The sequence below is a fragment of the Hemiscyllium ocellatum genome, chromosome 29, assembly GCF_020745735.1.
Source record: "Hemiscyllium ocellatum isolate sHemOce1 chromosome 29, sHemOce1.pat.X.cur, whole genome shotgun sequence".
In the NCBI taxonomy this organism is placed as follows: Eukaryota; Metazoa; Chordata; class Chondrichthyes; order Orectolobiformes; family Hemiscylliidae; genus Hemiscyllium; species Hemiscyllium ocellatum.
In genome coordinates this window covers 3312475-3334919 of record NC_083429.1, presented here as the reverse complement: position 1 = coordinate 3334919, position 22445 = coordinate 3312475, and positions in this window count along the sequence as shown.

Below are 22445 nucleotides of genomic sequence, written 5' to 3'. Positions count from 1 at the left end.
GCCTCCCCTATTTCGTAAGACACGTAGGGCAGATCACCCCTTTTATTACAGTCCTTCCTTTTCACTGAGCACTTCTACAAAACAATCTTTTTTGGAAGTCTTCCACTGCTCGACATCTGTCCCAGCATATGACCTTTGTTTCCAGTCTATTTTAGCCAGGTGCTCTCTCGTTCTATTGTTGTGTCCCCTGTACATGCACAGGATGCTGGTATTGGATTTTCTCTTCACACTCCCCATTTGAATTCTAAGTTCTTCCATACTGTGATCACTCGTTCCAAGAGGATCCCTAACTATCAGATCAATAATTATTCCTGTTCCTTTACAAAGTACCAGATCGAGGATTGCTTTCTCTCTCGTCGGTTCCATTGCATACTGTTTAAGAAAACTATCGTGGGGACAATCAATAATCTCCTCCTCAATGGTACTGTGACTGAGCTGGTTTGACCAAGCTACATGTAGATTAAAATCCCAAATGATAATAGTCAACCCATTTTTACAGGCATTGTTTATTTCTTTGGATATTGCCGTCACCAATGTGATGTTATTATTTGCTGGCCTATAGACTGCACCTATCAGTGACTGTTTTCTTCTTTGAATTTCTACTTTCCACGCAAATTAATTCAAACTAATTCTCCAAAGAACATATAGTGTCTCTCCACACTGCCCTGATGTCGGCCGTGAATAACAAAGAGACACTACCTTCATTACAATGGTGTCTGACATTCCTAATAGTCTCGTACTCCTGGATATTTAACTCCAAGTCGTGGCCATCCTTTAACCGTGTCTCTCTCATGGCTATTTTCTTTCGTGTTGATTTGTGCCATTATCTCTTCGACTATGTTACAATTGTGACGAGCATTCAGATGAAGTGCCTTTTTGTTAAGTTTCTTGTCCTCATGATTTCTGGAGTAATATGTCCTTTTGTTTCTTGTCTATCCTCACTTGTTCATTGACGTCTTCGCTCCTCTGTTTCCAATGCCCCAATACACCTTCCAGGTGAAGTAACACATGAACTGCACTTCACGCAATCCACTCTACTGCAATCACTGGTCGCAATGGGATTTCCACTATCTTGCGCAGCGAAGTTTGGACTGAGTGACCACATTGCAGAACATCCAAGTCCTGTCTTCAAGAAGAGTTCCAGCCAAATTCAGTGCATGCTGGAAGCACGCCACCTCAGTTTGTATTTGGGGATTTTGCAGCCCTCCAGGCCCCATATCACTTTCATTTTTTAATGCCTGAACTCTCCCATGTCCTATCCCCCATCCCACACACCAGGCCTTGTTGTCACATAGCCTGCCATAGCACATGACATATGGTTCACCACTAACAGTCTCCATTAACAGCTATTCACCCTGCCAGCCAGATCACCATCCATTTCTTTGTCCAAGTGTTCTTCTCTCCATTTGAACTCTATCCCTACCTATCACTTACTTCTTACGCTCCCCCAACCCCATTATATCTTCTGCAGATAGACCACCATTTTCCAAGCTATTGTCAGTTCTGAGGACTGGTCACTGGACTCGAAATGTTGAATCTGATTTCTTTTTTTTAGATGCTGCTCGACCTGCTGAGTTTTTCCAGTACCATCTGGTTTTGCTGTGGTTAGATTCAGATATTGTGAATGTTCGAGGAAGAATAACTGCGCATGGCCTGGTAGAAGCAAGATACCGTGCTTATGCAATGATCCCCTGCACAGAATACAGAACTGAGTCCCTGTGATATGTTCTCTTGTGAATAGTTCCCATTACAAGGTGAGCCATCGGCATCAACCTCTTAGGTCAATTATGGCAGCAATCATTTCTGCCGCAGTTGTCTCCTGGTTGTGATGAACAGCAGAGGGAAAAAACAACCCTCATGTCAGATGTGAACGGATTGGAGTCCACGCAGGAGGTGTAATCAAGTAACTGTTCTTTTCAGATTGCGAATACTCAAACGCTTTGTCAATGTAACAATGTGTCATTGGGTATCAAAGCTAAATGTTTTATGTGGGCAGAGGCTGAAAACAGCTTTTTCCAGTTAAAATGCGTGAACGTATTCCCTCCAGGGTGACAGTACAGTTGTGTATAGTTGTAAATCGGATAACTGGATGAATCACTTGTCACATTCAGCTGGCGAATAGTCCTTTTGTGGGAAGACATCTGTATAGAATGCAGGAAGATGCACTGAGAGATTATTGATCAGATTCATACAGGGACTGAGACTATTCTGGAGGTTTTGAGAGTCTTCAACGTGGACAAATCCCCAGTTCAGAGTGGAGTTGTATCTCACGTTGCTCTGTGAGACAAAGGAGGAATTTAAGGTGTTCTGACCAACGTTTCACATTCCTCTTTGGACACTGGGGTGTTGGCCGAGGACTGCAAGTCTACTAATGGGGTTCCACTATTTAACAAGGCAGATAGAAACAAGCCAGGGAAATGCAGCCTGGTGGGTCTCACAGGAGCGGTCGGGAAACGTTTTGCGAAACGTCTGACGGAGAGAATTACTTGTGACTTGTCCAGGCAAGGTTTCATCAAAAGTCAGCTTGGTTCTGTCAGAGGAGGTGATGCCTAACAGATTTGATTGAATGCTTTAAGGAAGTGATCAGTTGTTTAAATGAGGGGAGTGAAAATGATGTCGTTTATGTGGCATTCAGCGAGATCCCACACGGGAGACTGATAACAGTGTCAAAACGTAAGCAATTCACGATCACGTGGTGTCAGAGCAATTCAGACCAATGGATCAGAGACCAGATACGAAGCTGGCAAGCAGTTTGATTAAACAAATTGATATCGCAGTAAAGAAATTGACCAGGCTGACACAGAACTGATTCTCCACAAAGATGGCCAGAATGTTCTCCCCCAAGCAGAAAGTGCAGGCAGATTTCATAGGGTAACAACAGAGAGGTGATAATTGCAAAGCGCTAACAGAACAGTGGTGAAAATTGTAAAGCGATTAAAACAAGAATAAACTGATAGGAATTTAAACAAGCATCTGGCAGTAAAACTTGTCATTGACACTGGATATTCCAGGCATCTCCTTCAATGGGTGAGAATATCTTCTCGTGGATTCTTAATGGTATTTCCTGCCTACATGAGTATGTGAAAATGTTCCTTCTCCTGGAATTCAGTTCTGTCCATTGTGTTCCTCCTGGGAGTAAAGTCTTCCGGGGTCTCTGAGTCTGCCTCTTTGTTTGTGCGCCATCAGTTTATATGGGAAACGAGCCTGCATTTAGCGTATTAGGGCTGAAGTGATTATCGAGGCTCAGAGCTTACTGTGAAGGCTGTTTGAGAAATGTATTATCTGGTCTGGGAGTAGATTAGAATGTCTGGATTCTATATTCGTTTGTTTGGCCAAGACTGATGCAATATGGGTTTGTTCTGTGTGCGTTGGCAGGCATGACTTCTGTGTTTTGCCGACATGCTTCTGAGTTTTTTTGTGAGGTTATGCTGTAGGCGGGTAGTGTTCCAAATTTTCTCCCACAGTTCTCCCTTTTTCTATTAAGAGCATGTTGAAAAAGTGCAATGCAGCCTGGACAGGGGAAGCTATCACGTGGTGAGGGTTCGATGTCAGAGAGGTAGGAGTCAGCGTCTGAATCCAGCAGAGCGTAGTTTGTGTCAGGGGAGGGGTCTCAATCCAGCGAACTTGTACAAGCTGAGTGGTGAAGAGGGCAGGGGTAAAAGTGAGGTACTAAACCGGCAGCAGCACATGCAGAGGCCCATGACCAGGATAATGATACCCACAACGACAATGCGGGATATTCGTTCCTCCAGAAGTTCAGTGCGCCGTGATCCAAGCCAAGTGAGTTGCCCAGGTCCACAACTCCCAGAGGGACGCCGGTTCATTTGAGACAGTAGCAGCCTTTGGAAAGTGGTGTGTCAGGTTCGTTATATTTTCGCTGGGGTCAGGGATGTAGGTACAGCAGTCTGTGCCAATAAAGACGCGAGTGCCACTTTTTTTGGCCAACCAGTAATCTAGGGCAATTCTGTTTTGTAGCATGACAGTTTCAAATGGCGAGAGCCTCTGCATTCAGCTGGGCATGGACTTCAGCCGTCGCGTGTTATGTCCTCTAGCGTGGTGGCCAGCTGCTATGCCTCTATTTCGAAGCGCAGGGCTTCGGACGGGGGTGTATCTCGTCCAGGGCAGTGAGGGCGCGTTTTCTGAGGGGAATAACTTCTGGAAGGAAGACGACTGGGAATGGTAAAGGAGTGGTATCACATACCACGTGCCAGCTCATGACAACGGCAGCAGCAGACAAAATAAGCGTCATTGCAGGTTCTTAGGTGGTGGGTTTGGGTTCCTGTTCAAATATAATTGAAAATGGAATTGTGGACAGACATGTTGGGGTCAAATAAATCTAGGACGCTGCACTCTGCTACTCACCAGAGTGCTGCAGCCGTCAAGAGGAGTAAGTTAGTGCACCAGCTTCACCCAGCCACACATGCAGAAGCCTGGCTTCTCGTTAGGCAGATGGTTCCTCTGCATGACACCTGTGCGATGGTGTCAATGATGGTCAAGATTGGGTTTTCATGTGAGAGGTTCTGGGCTATGGAGAAGCATCCTGTGAATTTTTTGAGGTGGCATCCTACGGATTTTCAGTAGTCTGAGTTATTAGACACATGAATGGCCGGTCTGGTTAGCAGACTGACAGTTGTGAACCCGGGGACCTGTCCAGTTTCAGCCACAATTCTGCCACCTCTGCGGTGTTAAAAGAGAGTGCACTGTGGGGAATACCCCTGTGGGAATGTTCAGAGACACAGGCGCAGACACAGAACGTGATCTGGTTTACACTCTGGGCTTACCCTGTGGATCACGTTCACCCACGGCTCGCGGTGGATTGCATGCCCTGTTCTGTGTGCCATGTTACGGATCAGTGGTGATGTGCAGGTCAGACCAAGAGTGATGATCCCGATGGCTGCAGCGAGCAGCTGCATCCCTTGTTGTGTCTGTAGCTGTATCCTCTTCTGCTTGCTTGTTCTTACATGCAGACGGAGACCTCTTTCATCGGGTCGCATCTGGTCTCCCTCAGAGCGTGACAACTGTCGAGGTCGTGAGACAGACAAAGAGTCGTCCTTTCCACCTCGGGGAGAGATAATATTACGGCAGGGAATGTCTCCTTACATAGTGCCCGGTTTAAGCGGCTGAAGTGGTTCGTGCTGTGGTGTGGACACGACAGCTTTTTTTCATTTGCTACCGCCTAACTGCAGTCGTGCTTATTTTTTCCTCAGCACCCATGTTCTGTGTGTGCAGTTTTGAGACGCACTGAAATACACAAGGCGCACGAATCTTTATTCAGTTTCCACCAGCAGGAAGAGAAGAAACACCCAAGTACCCTGCAGCTTTTAACAAATCATGGTTTAGAGCAATCCTCCTTCTAAGGACTTGGACGTAATCCAGGAGAGTTTCCTGTGTTAATAGCAGCGCGGCGTCATTGGCTAGTCTTGGGGGTCTGGTGGCTGTGGGCGTGGGTCATTCCATTAGGACTTCAAAGGGTGTAATTTCCATCGTTTTGTTTCCCTGTCCTCTTACTTTGTAAAGCACCAGTGGCCAGCCGTCTGGCCAAGCCAGTCCTGCGTCCTGAGTGATATTGGGGAGGGTGGGTTTTAAGGTGCTGTTCATTTTCTCTACCATTCCTAATGACTGGGGCATGGTACATAATGTAGCATCACCAGGGTATTGCGAGGGCGTCACAGTCAGCAGTAATGAGCTTCACGGTGAAATGAGCCCCATACCCTGTATGTTTCTTTGTGCCCTGGGATATAAAACTCTTGTAATATTGTCCTGAAGAATACACTTTACCACTGCTCTGCCGTCGCGCTGGCATCATTTTTTTGATGGGGAATGAACTCCCCATTTTGAAAACATGTCGACAATAACTAGGACACATTTGTATTCCTCCTTCTGAGACATGTGGACAATGGCAATTAGAAGGTGTGTGAATGCACCATAAGGAGCTTTTATGTAGTCATGTTTGGCCATAGCATTCCTTGTATTTTTCTGTAGACAGATGAGGCACTGTGACAGCAAGGCTTGGACAGCTGCAGCGAATCCCACTGCATACCAGAAATGGCTGACAGCATCTTATCTGTGTGTTCGATTCCGTGTGCCATCAGGGCACGTACGTGCAGTTGGGCTAAGAGAGTGGCTAAGAACCTGTAAGGGTGTTGATTGTACTGCACCAATGTGGGCCCATGCGGCCCTCTCTTCTGGTGTGGCGTCTTGCAGAGCTGCTCGGACTGCATCGAGAGGGTCAGGTGACTCTGGATGTTTCACCACCCTGGGGCTCTGCTGGGCATAAGTGGCCAGGGGTAGTGCAGATTCCCAGGTGGATGCATCAGCTGAGGCATTTGCTTGGGTGACGGGATCGGTGCCAAAGTTGTGCCTGTCACAATTGCGTCATAATTGCAACAGCGGCGGGTAGCAGGACTGTTTCTAGGATGTTGGCAATGAGCGTTGTATGTTGGAGTGGTCTCACTCCTGAGCTGATGAACTCCCTCTATTTCCATATTGCGCCAAAGTCCTTAACGACTCCAAAGTCTGTGTAGATATTGTTTGTGCTACCCTGTGCCAGGAGGCAGGCTCTGGTGAGAACAAAGAACTCTGCCACCTCTGTGGACACACCATCTGGTAATGCAGCTGATTCGAGAGTGGTGAAGGGCGTACAGATGGCATGTCCTGCTAACGTGTATTGGTCTGATGGCCGGAAGGAAGAGCCACTGGTCAAAAGAATGTAGTCACGGATATCTCAGATCGGTTAGGACTCCTGCTGAGCCAGGCGACAGTGAGCACTGCAGATGCTGGAGATTACAGTTAACATTAGAGTGGTGCTGAAAAGCACAGCAGGTAAGACAGCATCCAAGAAGCAGGAAAATCAACGTTTCTGTCAGGGGCACTTTGTCAGGAATGCTGAACCAGGTCCAAGCAGTTGTGGTTGTCGGCAGAATCACGTTAGGTGAGTGGAATTAGGTGGCGGGGTTCAAAGCTAGGGTGTGATGGAGGGAAAGGTTAGCCTAGATCACAAAGTAACGTCATGACCAGTTCTCTGAGTTGCAGTAAAATGTTGGATTGCTGCTGAATTAAGCAGAAGGGAGATCCAGAGTGGGACCAAAACACGACACAGGTGATCTAGCAAAATGGGGGTGGGCTTATCCACTGTTACTGTGGCTGCTGCCACCGCGCACAAACATGCCTGCATTCTGCTCATAACAGGTGGTAACTGAATATTATAAAAAGCAACAGAGCGATGGGGATATCCATGAAGCTGTGGTAAAATTCCAGACGCCAACTGTTCTGGCTTGGTTACATAAAGATAGAAGGGCTGTGAGTAATCTGGGACTCCCAGAGCAGGAGTGGAAATTCGTTGTTGCTTTAGTTCAGTGAATGCCCGTTGCATTTTGGATGTTCACTGCACGCTGGCGAGCTGTTTAGGGGAAGTTAACTCCCGCAGAAGTGTATCAATAGCACAATGGTCAGGATTCCAGGGCCTGCAGTAGTTTACCAGCCCCTGAAAGACTTGCAGCTCTCTGTTTCTGGCAGGAAGGGGAAGCTGGATGAAGACAGCAAGTTGTTCCGTGGACAGTGCTCGGAGGCCATAGGAAAGATCGCAACCCAGATATTAGACATTTTGCTGACAGAGCTGCATTTTCATGATAGATACCCGATGCCGATCCCGTGCCAGACTGCAGAACCAGGGCACCAAAACTGTTTGCATGCAGTAGCAGAGGTGGAAGCCAATAGCAGGCCATCCGCATCCTGGAGGAAAGTGCTGTGGCATGGTAGGTGAAGGAAGGGGAGGGTGAGGTAGACTGCAGCAGCACAAATTTGGTGCCCTCCGAATATGCTTAAGTATAGCCGGTCCATGTATTTTGGCAGCCGCCATATGTAAAAACATAAAGTTTCAAGGACCAACTTAGTGGGGGATGATGCTGAGAAAAGGTCGATTACAAGAATGTTAGGTGGAGGAGGCGGGGCTACTGGTCAGGAAAACATTTGTGTCGAAGCTACAGGGAAGCAGGGAACAACAATGTCATTGACAACCCTAAGATCTTGCACAAAGCGCCATTTTCATGGTCTTCCACGCTGCGGGATAGTGAGAAGGGGGTGTTGCATGGGCTGGTTGTGAGCACGAGGATTCTCTGTTGCAGAGGAGATTCAATAATTGGTTTGATCCCCAATACTGCTGCGAGTGATACGGGTGTTGTTGTATTAAAGGCAGGATTGCTTCCCATCTGAGTGTAACTGTATGTGGTTGGGCAGACAATATTTGGCCTGCATGTTTCTGTTGTTGTGCCCACAGTGATTATGGGAGATCAGCTAATAAGTGTGGGCTGTCATTGGAGGAGGCAGCGCCTGGACCTGTTTCGTAAAAGTTGCTTGTAATAATGCGGGAGCACAGCACACACAAAACTCGCTTTGTCCTATTAGTGCAAGCTCTACTAAGGGATCTGTAATTGCCCAAAGGGTGTGAAATGTATTGTTGGTTGTGCGACACGCCCTCTCCTGGTTGTGAGATCTTTGGGGAGCCACAATTGTGGTGGATTGCTGTTGGGTCTTTGCAGGCCAGTGCAGCCTGCTCTGCGCTGAATTACACGTCTACTGCAACACCCTGTGTTCTGGCAAAGTATCTGCCAGTGATGGTTAGTAGGGAGGTGAGCTCTAGATGTGAGTCCATGAGTGGAGGATATGTTAATGCTGGTTCCTGGAGCGCGGAAGCTGGACAGTGAAACTGAGAGACAAAACGGCCATCCACCAGCGAATGAGTGGTGGATGAAGTGGTAGTTGATATCGGTGAGAGGAGAGGGTCAGGAAGGTCGACGGTAGGTTGTGGGGGGCACAACCAGGGGCATGAGTCATATACTAATCTCACAATTAACAGCAGGGGACTTCCAAGCTGCTCTTTCAAAAATCCTGGAGCCTTAGTCCACTGCCACATCCCAGAAAGAGCTGAAAAGAGAGAAAGAAAGAACACAATAAGAATGGGCCATGAAAAAAAAAACTGAACTTCACCAATCACATCCTCGATTAGATTAAGTTTCCTTTCCGCCGTCTCCAGGACAGAAATGAAGGAAGTGGGAGATATTTAAGAACATATGACATCGCAATTCATTGGAATTATTTTCCCATTGACCAGAATACCAAATAATGATGATTAGAGTCACCGCAGGACTTTGTTTCACAACAGCGATGAAGCAACAGTCTCTCTTCGGTTTCAGTGAAAACTCAACTTGCCTGGACAAAAAGCAGGACAGGAGAGCTGCTTCTGATTTTACACGTGGGAGGCGAACATGACCGTGACAGCACAGACACTGACCCCTTTGAGAGAGTGTGCAGTCTCCCACACCGCCGTTAATTCTCCAAAAAGGAAATCCACCAGGTCTTTTTTTTGCTTTGTACACGGCTCTTAAACTCGCTGCAGCTTTGTTGTTGACCCGCCGAAATGGCAGTGGTGAGATTGGAAGCTATGCCAACTTAGTGACGGGAACCTGGATACAGTGCCGTAGATCACGGCGCGCGGCCTATTTTCACACGTTTTCAATTGTACTCCTGCAAAACAACAGAAGAAAAATCACAGCAAAAGCATTCCGCGATCCCTGTCCTCCTCGCAGAGCAGCTGGGATATGCCCGATTACAATATCAATTTCGCAGCAGAAAATGATAGCCCACTAAACCTCACAAAACTCTATATGAAGCTGAATCTATCTTCGGACACTGTTTTCAGCTACAAATGTATATGCGACTGTGAGAATGCATGTTCCATCATGATTTGATAAAATAACCATGAGCTGCATGACATTACTGGAATTTCGATTCTTGCTTTGGGAAATTATTTCGCCCATTGCTCAAAATAGAACAACTTTCACGTTTACACGGAACACGAAAAATACCGGACTACAGGGAAAATGCACAAAGCTGAGCAAGTCATGGTCCACATCATACCAGGCAGCATAGTTTCAGTCACTAGGACTGTTTAGCAGAATAAGCGTCCAAAGAATGTTGTCCACCAGCAAAGCGGAGGTGGCAGTACAGAGCCCTGTTCTTGTCAGAATAGTGAAGTGTGCGGTGTCTGATTCGCAGGACACCCTGCGGATTTTCAGACAGTGTCATTCTCCCTGTGCCATATATGTTCTGGATTATATTCTGTTGTGTAGATGTGTCCCAGCTTAGCCTATATCACCATGATTTAACTTCCTACATTCTGTTGGTCGAACTGTGATTCCACTTAGAATCACAAATGTGCCATATACCACCTTGGCTGTGCTGGGTCTCCACAGAGAAAAATGTGTCAGGCTCTGGCTTGCGATGGCGATCATTTAGCATTAAATGGGCTCCATTCCGTTCCTTGTCATTGTGACCAAATGATCAAGGCAACAGATGTGAATGACAATGATGCTTGATATCGACATGTCCATTCCTACTCACTGGAGTTACATTGTATTACAGATCACGTGAGCAGTGGAGATGATTATCCGTATGGCAACCTGAGACATTCCTACAATTAATTCTACGTTGTTAGTCTCATGCTATACAATAAACCAATTAGCCAGTGGACTGAACTAACCGGTTTCCATTTAATGCAAAGCTGAAACAAACAGGTCAGTACATTGACAATTTGTAGCAGTTCACGTTAAACCATCTGCTACATCTTTCAACACCACCAGCTCTTCTTACATTTAACATATTCGGTTGCAGGTGTTATGCAATTTCTTTCCGATGAACGCTAAACAGACAGCCTAGAACCCCTGTCCCCGTTAAATTCCCTTGTTGTGTGTCTGCACGTGGCGTTTCAACTATTCTGGAATCATCTTCTAAAATGTATTTTTTTTCTTTCTGGAAAATCATCTCCAATTTCAATAACTCTCACAATATAAAGTACCTGCTGTAAACTTCTTTGTCGTTCTGCTGCTATTTCGTTCCAGGCAAGTTGAGTTTTCACTGGAACCGAAGAGAGACTGTTACTTCATTGTTGTTGTGAACCAAAGTCCCACGGTGTCTCTCCGCGCCATTATTTGGTGTTGTGGAAAATGGGAAAATGATTCCAATGAATTGCGATGTTATATGTTATTAAATTTCTCCCATTTCCTTCAATTCTGTCCTGGAGGGATCAGAAGGGAAAGGTAATCTAAACGAGACTGTGATTGGTGAAATTAATTTTTTGACTCATTCTTATTGTGTTCTTTCTTTCTCTCTTTTCAACACTTTCTGGGAAGTGGCGATGCACTAAGGCTCCAGTACGTTTGAAAGAGTAGTTTGGGATTGCCCTGCTGTTAGTTGTGAGATTAGTTTAAGACTCATACATTCGTACTGTCTCACATTCAGCATTTATGCTTCGCTGTGTCTGAAAATGCATATGGTTTGTCATTTTTGCTTGTGTTCCGTGTTAAATGCTGACTGTTTTCCATTCGCTCAGTACAGTATGAGATAACATGGGTTATGAGGCAATTTCCAGCAGCAAAAATCCTCAGCTGAGGATCCGGAAATATTTCACGGAGTATGGTCAGTCGAGGCAAAAGTAAGGAAGTCTTTAGGTTCTGCAGTGTTTCACAATACTACCTTTCCCGTGAGCAATAGAACAAACTAAACTATTGTGCCAAAGCGAGCGACACCGAGCCCCGCTAAAAGTAATCTTTTAAAGCCGGTGAAAGCAACACAACGTTATTGGGGTACACAGCATGGAAACAGAGTCTTCGGTGTATCTCGTCCATGCTGACCATATAGCCAAAATTAAACAAGTCCTATTTCCCAGAATTTGTCCCCATCCCTCTAAAACCTTCCTATCCAAAAACTCACCTGGTTGCCTTTGAAATCTTCTGAGTGTACGAGCCTCCTCCACTTCCTCTGGTAGCCTACTCCATAAACGCACGCCTTTCTGTGTGAGAAATGTGCGTCAGGTCCTTTTTAACTTTTAGCCCTCTCACCTTAAACTTATGATCTCCAGTTTTCAACTCGCCCCACCTTGGGTAAAATACTTAAATACTCAGTTTACAAACTTTCCATAAGATCATGCCCTAGCCACTACGCTGCAGGAAAAATTGACCCAGCTATTGAGCCTCACCCGACAGTCGATACATTGACAACATCCTTGTCGATATTTTGCAAGCAATTTCACATGATTTCCTTTCTTTTTTGATGATGCCAATTACGCTGGACAATAACGAGGTATTTGGAAATCTAAAGGTGAAGCGTAGAAATGCTGCAAATTTCAGTGCTGTGCATCACGGAATAACAGTAGGTCCTGGCGGGGCTTGCTTCTGTAGTGTCGTAGTTATCGCAGTCGCCTGCCACGTGAAAGCCCTTTCGGAGCTGGGTAGAAACAGCCCTGTCCCCAACAACTGCCTTTTGGTTTGACGAGAACGGAGATTTCCTGCTTGCTTTCCCATCAGAAAACCTGGCGTTGTGTTTGCTCGTGCAAATCTGCTCTCAGGGTGCAATGTAATGTAATTCCATTTAATTTCTGGGCGAAACGTTGTTAAGTGTTTCTCCAACCTGCTTCTGAACATACGCCATTCTGTTTAAGAGTGTAGTTCCCTTGTTCTGATACTTCCACGAAAAGAAGTTACATATTTGCATTCCTTGCGCAGGCGGCTGGGTTCAAAGCCAAGGAGAAAGCTGATGAGCTGGTGTCACAGTGCACCACGGATTACTAATGCAGTTTCTCTGTCAAATGTATCCTAAAGTAGTCTCTGAAAGGCTCATTTGGAAGATGTCTGCCTTTATTCAACGTGAGAGAATTAGCATCAGAAGTCGTGAATCATGTTTTCGCACGTTAGCGGCTCATTCCGTCAGCAACAGCAATGAATGAATTTATAATCTCAGATGAATCACTGGACTTGTGCTGTCATAGCGTCACTAATATTTAGGTGTGCACCGAGATCTAGACCATGTTGGAACTGAGACTGCGGAAATAACAGACAGGCTACAGAAGGGCATTGCATCCATTTGGTTTTCTTTAAATCACAGATAAGCAGGAGAATGTAAACGGGGAGGGGGTAAGTGGCATAACAAAGTGAGGCACTTGTAGCACTGATCAAACTCCTTTGTGATTCACTCAACAACAAGAGACGTGAAGGTGACTCAGGCAGGAGAGCTTTTCACATCGTGAACAAAGAGCATTCACGTATGGTTAGCACCTCTTTCACACCTTGTGGGGTGGGAAGTGGGGTAATCACCTTTTGACTTCTATTACTATGGTCCAAAACCGTCCTTTACATTGACATGAAACTGCATCTCTAATAGGCACCATGGAATTTTGTAAAATATACTGAGTCGCTTCACATCGATTACCACACTGATTTACGCCTCAGCTGGCAGCCGTGTCGTTCATGTCCAGGTGGTGGATATCTCTGCAGCAAGTTGCACGTTTAAGGTAAAATACAAGGAAAGTGCCAACTCGTACTGGACCGAGGTTTGAGCATCCGCACAATGTGATCTGTCCTTCTCGGATTGTACTGCTACCTCCGCTTTTCATGTAGAGTACATTCTTTGGGATGCTTATTCTGCAAAACAGTCCCAGTGACTGAAACTATGCTGCATGGTATGATGTGGAACAGGGCCTGCGCAGCTTTGTGCATTTTAACATCAGTCCAGTGTGTTTCATGTTCCGTGTAAACGTGAAAGTTGTTCTGTTTAGAGCAATGGGCGAAATAATTTACCAAAGCAAGAATCGAAATTCCAACAATCTCATGCAGCTCATGGTTATTTTATCAAATCATGATGGAACATGCTTTTTCACATTCGCGTATACATTTATAGTTGAAAATAGTGTCAGAAGATAGATTTAGCTTCCTATTGAGTCTTGTGAGGTTTGATGGGCTATCATTATCTGCTGCGAAATTGATATTGCAGTTGTTCATAACTCAACTGTTATGCGAGCAGGGCAGGAATCTCAGAATGCTTTTGCTGTGATTTTCCTTCCGTTGTTTAGCAGGAGCACAATTGAAAATGTATGAAACTAGTCCGCGCTCACTCCGAATCCCACCATTACCATTTCGGCGGGTCAATCGCAAAGCTGCAGCGTGTTTAAGTGCCGTGTACAAAGCAAAACAGAACAGAACTGGTGGTTTGCTTCTTCGACAATTAACATCGGTGTTGGAGAGTTCACACTCTCTCAAAGGGGTCAGTGTCTGTGCTGTCATGGACGTGTTCGCGTCCCACACGGAAAATCACGAGCTCAAGCAGCTCCACTGTTGCTGTTTTGTTCCAGGGAAGTTGAGTTTTCACAGGAACCGAAGAGAGACTGTTACTTCATCGCTGTTGTGAAACAAAGTCCTACGGTGACTCCACTCGTCATTCTTTGGTGTTCTGGTCAATGGGAAAATAATTCCAATGAATTGTGGTGTCATATTTTCTTAAATTTCTCTCATTTCCTTCACTTCTGTTCTGGAGACATCAGAAGGGAAAGGTAACCGAATCGAGACTCTGATTGATGAAATTCACTTTTTATGGCCCATTCTTACTGCAGTCTTTCTTTCTCTGTTTTCAACACTTTCTGGTAAGTGGCGATCCACAAAGGCTCCAGGATGTTTGAAAGAGTAGTCTGGAATTGCCCAGCTGTTAGTTGTGAGATTAGTATATGGCTCATGCCCCTGGTTGTGCCCCAGAACCTACCCTCGCCCTTCCTGTTCCTCTCGGCTCGCGGATATCAACTACCCCTTCATCCTCCACCCATTCTCTCGTGGGTGCTGTTGACAGGTCGTTTTGTCTGTCAATTTCACTGTCCAGCTTCCGCACTCCATGAACCAGCATTAACATGTCTTCCACTCATGGACTGACACTGGCAGACATTTTGCCAGACCACAAGGTGTTGCATCAGTCGTGCAACTCAGCGCAGAGCAGGCTGCGCTGGCCTGCAAAGACCCAATGACAGTCCCGCACAATTCTTTAATAATTGTGAGTACATGGCTCCCCAAAGATCTCTGCAGTCTGCAGTCCTCAATTTCTCCCCAAATATCTCACAACCATAATAGGGCGTGTTGCTCAACCAACAATGCATTTCACACCCTTTGGGCAAGATGCAGACCCCTGAGTAGAAAATGCACTGATTGGACAGAGCGAGTTTTTCTCCCGCAATACTGCAAGCTACTTTTACAAAACAATGCCCAGGCGCTGCCTCTTCCAACGACAGCCCACTCTTATCAGCTGATCTCCCGTTATCACTGTGGGCACAGCAAGAGAACCATGCAGGTTAGCTATTGTCCGCCCAACCACAAACAGTTGTACTCAGACATGGAGTAATCTTGCCATCAAAACAACAATACCTGTATCACTCGCAGCAGTGTTGGGAATCAAACCAGTTATTGAATCACCTGTGCAACCGGGAATCCTTGTGCCTACAACCACACTATGCAACACTCCCTTCGAAACCAGCCCGAAGCTTGGAAGCCAATGAAAATGTTGCTTTGTGCAAGATCTAACAGCTGTCAATGCCATTGTTGTTCACTGTTCCCAGTAGTTCCGGACATATGTACTATCCTGACCAGTATCCCCTCCGCTTGATATTCTTGTAATCGAACTTTGCTCAGCTTCCTTATCCATTACGTTGGCCCCTGAAACTTTATGTTTTTACATATGGCGGCTGCCAAAATACATGGACTGTCTTTCCTTAACGGTATTCGGATTTCCCCACAGTTTATGCTGCTGCAGTATACCTCACCCGGTCCACCCTTCTAACATGCCACAGCACCATCCTCCAGCGTGCGGATGGCCTGCTATTGGCTTCCTCCTCCGCTACTGCATCCAACAGTTTACGGTGGCAATGCTCTGCAGTATGGCACAGGATGGGCATAGGGTGTCTATCCAGCAAATGCAGCTCTGTCAGGAAAATGGCTAATATCTGGGTTGTGATCTTTCCTAAGGCCTCAGAGCACTGTCCACGGATCAATTGGCTGTCATCATCCAGCTTCCACTACCTGCCAAAAACAGGCAGCTGCAAGTATTTCTGGGCTGTTAAACTTCTGCAGGCCATGGGTTCTTGTGAATTGTGCCATTGATGCATCTCTGGGGAAAGCAGCTTCCCCCAGTCAGCCAGAGTGAAGTGAACATCAATTCACGGAATTGATCAACTAATTGAGCAACAACAACTAATCTCCACTCGTGCTCTGGGAGTCCCAGATTACTCACAGCCCTTCTATCTTTATATAACCAAGTCAGAAGGTTTCGTGCCTGGCATTTTAACACATCTTCATGGGGATCTCCCTCGCTCTGTTGTGTCTTATAATGTTTAGTTACCACTTCTTATGAGCGGAATGCTGGCATGTTTGTGCGCGGTGGCAGCAGCCACAGTAACAGTGGAATTGCCTACCCCCATTGTGCTAGATCACCCGTGTACTGTTTTGGTCCAATTGTCGCTCTCCCTGCTGCTTAATTCACTGCAATCCAACATTATACTGTAACTCAGGAACTGGTCATGAGGTCGCTTTGTGATCTCAGCAAACCTTTTCCTACACTGTGCCCTAGCTTTGAACGCCACCACCCTCATTCCGCTCACCTAACATGATTCTGCAGACAACCACAACTGCTTGGACCTGGTTCAGCATTCCTGACAAAGGGCTCCTGCCAGAAACGTTGATTTTCCTGCTTCTCGGATGCTGTCTAACCTGCTATGCTTTTCCAGCACTACTCTCACCTTGACTCTAATCTTCATCTTCGGCAGTCGTCACTTTCACCTGGTTCAGCAGGTGTCCGGACCGGTCTGAGAAAACCCGGACCAGATTATTTTCACCAGCGGCTCTTCCTTCTGGCAATTAGACCAATACATATTAGTAGGACATGCCATCTGTGCCCCCTTCAACACTCTCGAATCAGCTGCTTTACCAGATTGGGCGCCCACATAGGCGGCGCAGCTCTTTGTTCTTACCAGAGCCTGCAACCTGGCACAGACTCCAGATGTGCCTTTGGAGTTGGTTCAGAACTTTGCTACAATACAAAAACAGAGTGGGCTCATCAGCTCAGCAGGGAGACCACGCCAACATGCTGCACTCATTGCCAACATTCCGGAAGGAGTCCTCTTATCTGCTCCTGTCGCAATTTTAAAATGTGACGCCCACAACTCTGCCACTGATCCCGTCACCCAAGCAAATACCTCAGCTGATGCAGCCATCCGGGAATCTGTACTACCCCTGGCCTCTTATGCCCTGCAGACCCCCAGAGTGGTGAAACCTCCAGAGTCCCCTGGCCCTCTCGATGCAGTCCGAGCATCTCAGCCAGTCGCCACACCCGAAGAGAGGGCCGCATGGACCCGCATTTGTGCCGTTGCATCAGCATCCTTACAGGCTCTTACCCACCCCGATGGCTGCATTATCTCCCTGAAATCCCACCTGCACTTACTGACCCTGGTGGCACACGGAATCGGACACACAGGCAAAATTCCAAATATGCAGCAGGATTTGCTGCAGCTGCCCAAGCCCTCCTGTCACAGTGCCTCACCTGTCTTCCGTATAATGCAGGGAAGCCGATGGCCTAACATGACTACATAAAATTTCTTGAGGGTCCATTCACCCAACTTCTAAATGAGCGTGCCCACATGCCTCAGTAGAGGGTATACAAATGTTTTCTAGTTATTGTCGGTATGTTTTCAAAACTGTTGTGGTTCTGTTCGCCGAGCTGGAAGTTTTTGCTGCAAACGTTTCGTTCCCTGGCTAGGGAACATCATCAGTGCTATTGGAGCCTCCTGTGAAGCGCTGCTTTGATGTTTCTTCCGGTATTTATAGTGGTTTGTTCTTGCCGCTTCCGGGTGTCAGTTTCAGCTGTAGTAGTTTGTATGTGGGGTCCAGGTCGATGTGTCTGTTGATGGATGTTCTTGCCGCTTCCGGGTGTCAGTTTCAGCTGTAGTGGTTTGTATATGGGGTCCAGGTCCATGTGTCTGTTAATGGAGTTTGTGGATGAATGCCATGCCTCTAGGAATTCCCTGGCTGTTCTCTGTCTGGCTTGTCCTATGATGGTAGTGTTTTCCCAGTCAAATTCATGTTCCTGGTTGTCTGAGTGTATGGCTACTAGGGATAGCTGGTCGTGTCGTTTTGTGGCTAGCTGATGTTCATGGATGCGGATTGTTAGCTGTCTTCCTGTTTGTCCTATATAGTGTTTTGTGCAGTCCTTGAATGGTATTTTGTAAACTACGTTAGTTTGGCTCGTGCTGCCTATTGGGTCCTTTGTTCTAGTGAGTTGTTGTCTGAGTGTGGAAGTTGGCTTGTGTGCTGTTATGAGTCCTAAGGGTCGCAGAAGTCTGGCTGTCAGTTCTGAGACGCTCCTGACGTATGGTAGTGTGGCTTATCCTTTTGGTTGTGGCATGTCCTCGTTCCGTGGTCTATCTCTTAGGCATCTGGTGATAAAGTTGCGTGGGTATCCGTTTTTGGCGAATACCTTGTATAGGTGTTCCTCTTCCTCTTTTCGCAGTTCTGGTGTACTGCAGTGTGTTGTGGCTCTTTTGAATAGTGTCCTGATGCAGCTTCGTTTGTGAAGCAGCTACAGCTGAAACTGACACCCGGAAACGGCAAGAACATCAGTCAACAGACACATCGACCTGGACCCCACATACAAACTACTACAGCTGAAACTGACACCCGGAAGCGGCAAGAACAAACCACTATAAATACCGGAAGAAACATCAAAGCAGCGCTTCACAGGAGGCTCCAATAGCACTGATGATGTTCCCTAGCCAGGGAACGAAACGTTTGCAGCAACAACTTCCAGCTCGGCGAACAGAACCACAACAACGGACACCCGAGCTACAAATCTTCAACCAGACTTTATGTTTTCAAAACGTGTAGAGTTATTCCTCATTAAAAATAATAATGACGCCAGAGCAGTGGTAAGGTGTATCCTTCAGGACGGTATTACAATTTATTTATATCCCAGTCGCAAATAAACATACAGGGGTTGGGGCCCATTTCACCGCGAAGCTCATAACTGCTGACTGTGACGCCCTCGGGATACGCTAGTGATACCACATTCTGTAACACCCCCCAGTCATCAGGAATGGTGGAGACAATGAACAGTACCCTCAAAATCACCCTCTCTAATATCACTCAGGACACAGGACTGGCTTGGCCAGACGGCCGGCCACTGGGGCTTTACACAGTAAGAGGACAGGGAAACCAAACGATGGAAATTACAACCTTTGAAGTGCTCATGGATCGAACCATTTCCACAATCACTGGACCCCCAAAACTAGCCAATGACAGAGCACTGCTCTTAGTACAGGAAACGCTCTTGGATTACATTCAAGCCCTTAGTAGGAGGATAGCTCTAAACATTGATTTGCTCAAAGCTGCGGTGCACTGGCCACTTGGGTGCTTCTTTTCTTCCTGCTTTTGGAAACTGAATACAGATTTGCGCACCATGTATCTTTCACTGTGTTTCAACATGGGTGCTGAGGAAAAAATAAGCACTGTAGCAGTTAGGCGATAGTGTGGGTGCTAAACAAAAAAAAACAAAAATAAATCTGCGGTATCCACACCACAGCAGAAACCACGTCATCCGTTTAAACTGGGCACTCTATAATGATACAGTCCTCGCCAAAAGATTCTCTCTCCCCTCGATGGAAAGGACCACCCTTGGTCAATCTCATGACCACAACAGCTGTCACGATCCAAAGGAGACCAGAATGTGACTGGGTGAAAGAGGGGTCCGCCTCCACAGAAGGACAATCAAGCAGAACAGGATACAGCTCCAGACACCACGGAGGGATCCAGCTGCTCATTGCAGCCATCGGAATCATCACTCTTAGTCTGACTTGCACATCACCGCTGATCGGTAACAGGGTACACAGAACGGGGCATTTAATCCACCGTGAGCCGTGGGTGAACACTTCCTTGACATGACCCACAGATATGCCCAGAGGGTAAACCAGACCAGCTACTGGGTCTGTGTCAGTTTGCCTGAATACTCCCACGGGGCTATTCCCCACGGCGCAGTCCCTTTTAACATCACAGAGATGGCAGAATTGTGGCTGAACCCACGGTCGCAATGCTTAGTCTGCTGACCAGACCGGCCATTCGTCTGGCTAATAGCTCAGACTACTAGAAATCTGCGGGATACCGCCTCGACAAATTCACACCATGGTTCTCCGCAGGTCAGAACCTCTGACATGGACACCCAACCTTGACCACCACTGACACCACCGCACAGAGGTCACACAGAGAAACCATCTGGCTAACGAGAAGCTATCGATCCTCATGGGTGGTTGGCTGGAGCTGGAGCATTACCTCACTGCTCTTGACACCTGAAGCACTCTGGTCTGTAGAAGAGTGCAGCGTCCTAGATTTATTTGGCAGCAACATGCCTGCCCAGCAATCCAATTTCAATTATATTTGGAAAGGAATCCAAACCCACTACATAAAAACAGACAATGGCATTTATTTAGTCTGCGGCTACACGGTAAACCCCGGCTGGCTTTGTCATGGGCTGGTACGTGGGTATGTGTTACCACTCCTTTAATTCTCCCAGTCATGTTCCTTCCAGAATCTTACACCCCGCAGAAAACGCGCCCACACTGCCTGAGACGAGATGCCCCCTCCTTTTTGTGATCACTTACGAAACCCTGCACCCAGACATAGAGGCACATCAGCTGGCCACCACGCTAGAGGAGACAGCATGCGACGGCTGAAGGGTTTGCCCAGCTAAATACAGATGCTGTCGCCATTCGCACTGCCCACTACAAAACAGAATGGCCCTGGACACTGGCCGGCCAAAAAGGTGCTCTAGTGCCTTCATTGGCACAGACTGCTGTACCTACATCCCTGGCCCCAACGTAAATATAAGGACCTGACACACCATTTTCCACAGACTGCTGCTGTCCCAAATGAACCAGAGTCCCACTGAAACTTGTGGACCTGTTCAACCGCCTGGCTTGGCTCACGGGGTACTGAACTGCTTGAGGAAACTAATATCCCGAATTGCTGCTGTGGGGATCATTCTCCTGGTCATGGGCTTACGTATGTGCTGCTGCTGTTTTGTACAGCACTGTAACTCCTGTGCTCCTCACAACCCAGCTTGTACAAGTTCGCAGGAGTGACGTCCCCTCCCCTGACACAAATTACGCTCAGTCAGATTCAGACACTGACTGCTACCTCTCTGACACGGAACCTCCACCACCTGTTAGCCTCCCCGGTCCAGGCTACATTGGACATTTTCAACATGCTCTTAAGCAAAAAAAAAGGCGAACTGTCTTAAAAAATCTGCAGCACTGCCCACCACATCATAACCACAGAAAAAACACAGAAGCATGTCGGCGAAACAAAGAAATCATGCCTGCCAACACACACAGAGCACACCCACAATGCCTCAGTCTTGGGCAAACAGGCGAATATAGAATCCAGCCATTCTAAGCTTATCCCAGACCAGATTATACATTTCTCAAACAGCCTTCACAGTGAACTCCTAGCCTCAATTATCACTTCAGTCTGAATACTCTAAGCACAGTCTCGTTTCCCATATCAACCAATGGCGCATAAACAAAGAGGAGGACTGAGAGACCCCGGAATACTTTGCTCCAAGAAGAAACACAATGGACGGAACTGATTGCCAGGAGAAGGAACATTTACACATACTCATGCAAACAGGAAATACCATTAAGAACTCTCGAGAAGACATTCTCATCTATTCAAGGAGATGGCTGGAATCTCCAGTGTCAATTACAAATGAATTGTTACTGCCAGATGCTTGATTAGATTCCATTCAGTTTACTCTTGTTTAAATCGCTTTACAATTGTCACCACTGTACTGTTACAGCTTTAAAATTATCCTCTTTGTTTTGTACCCCTATGAAACTTGCCTGTACCATTTGCTTGGGGGATAACATTCTGGCCATCTGGTCTGTGAATCAGTTCTGTGTCAGCTTTTACCGCGATGTCAATTTGTTTAATCAAACTGCTTGCCAGCTTCGTACTTGGCCTCTGATCCATTTGGCTAAATATTTCTGACACCACGTGATCGTGAATTGTTTATGTTTTTACCCTGTTATCAGTCTCCCATGTGGGATTTCGCTGAAAGCCACATACACGACATCATTTTCACTCCCCTCATTTAAACATCTGATCACATCCTCAAAACATTTAATCAGATCTGTTAGGCATCAGATCTGTTAGGCATCACCTCTGACAAAACCATGCTGACTCCTTGATCAAACCTTGCCAGGACAAATCGTAATTAATTCTCTCCTTCAAAGGTTTCTCCAAACATTTCCCGACCACTCCTGTGAGACTCACTTGGCTGTATTTCCCTGGTTTGTTTCCATCTGCCTTGTACAAAGTGGAACCCCATTTGTCGTCTTCCAAGCCTCGACCAACTCCCCTGTGGCCAAAGAGGAAAGTGAAACATTGGTCAGAACCCCTTAAATTGCTCCTTTGTCTCACAGAGCAACGTGAGATACAACTCCACTCTGAGCTGGGGATTTCTCCACGTTTAAGACTCTCAAAACTTCCAGTATTGTCTCAGCCCCTATGTGAAACTGATCAAGAACCTCACAGTGCATC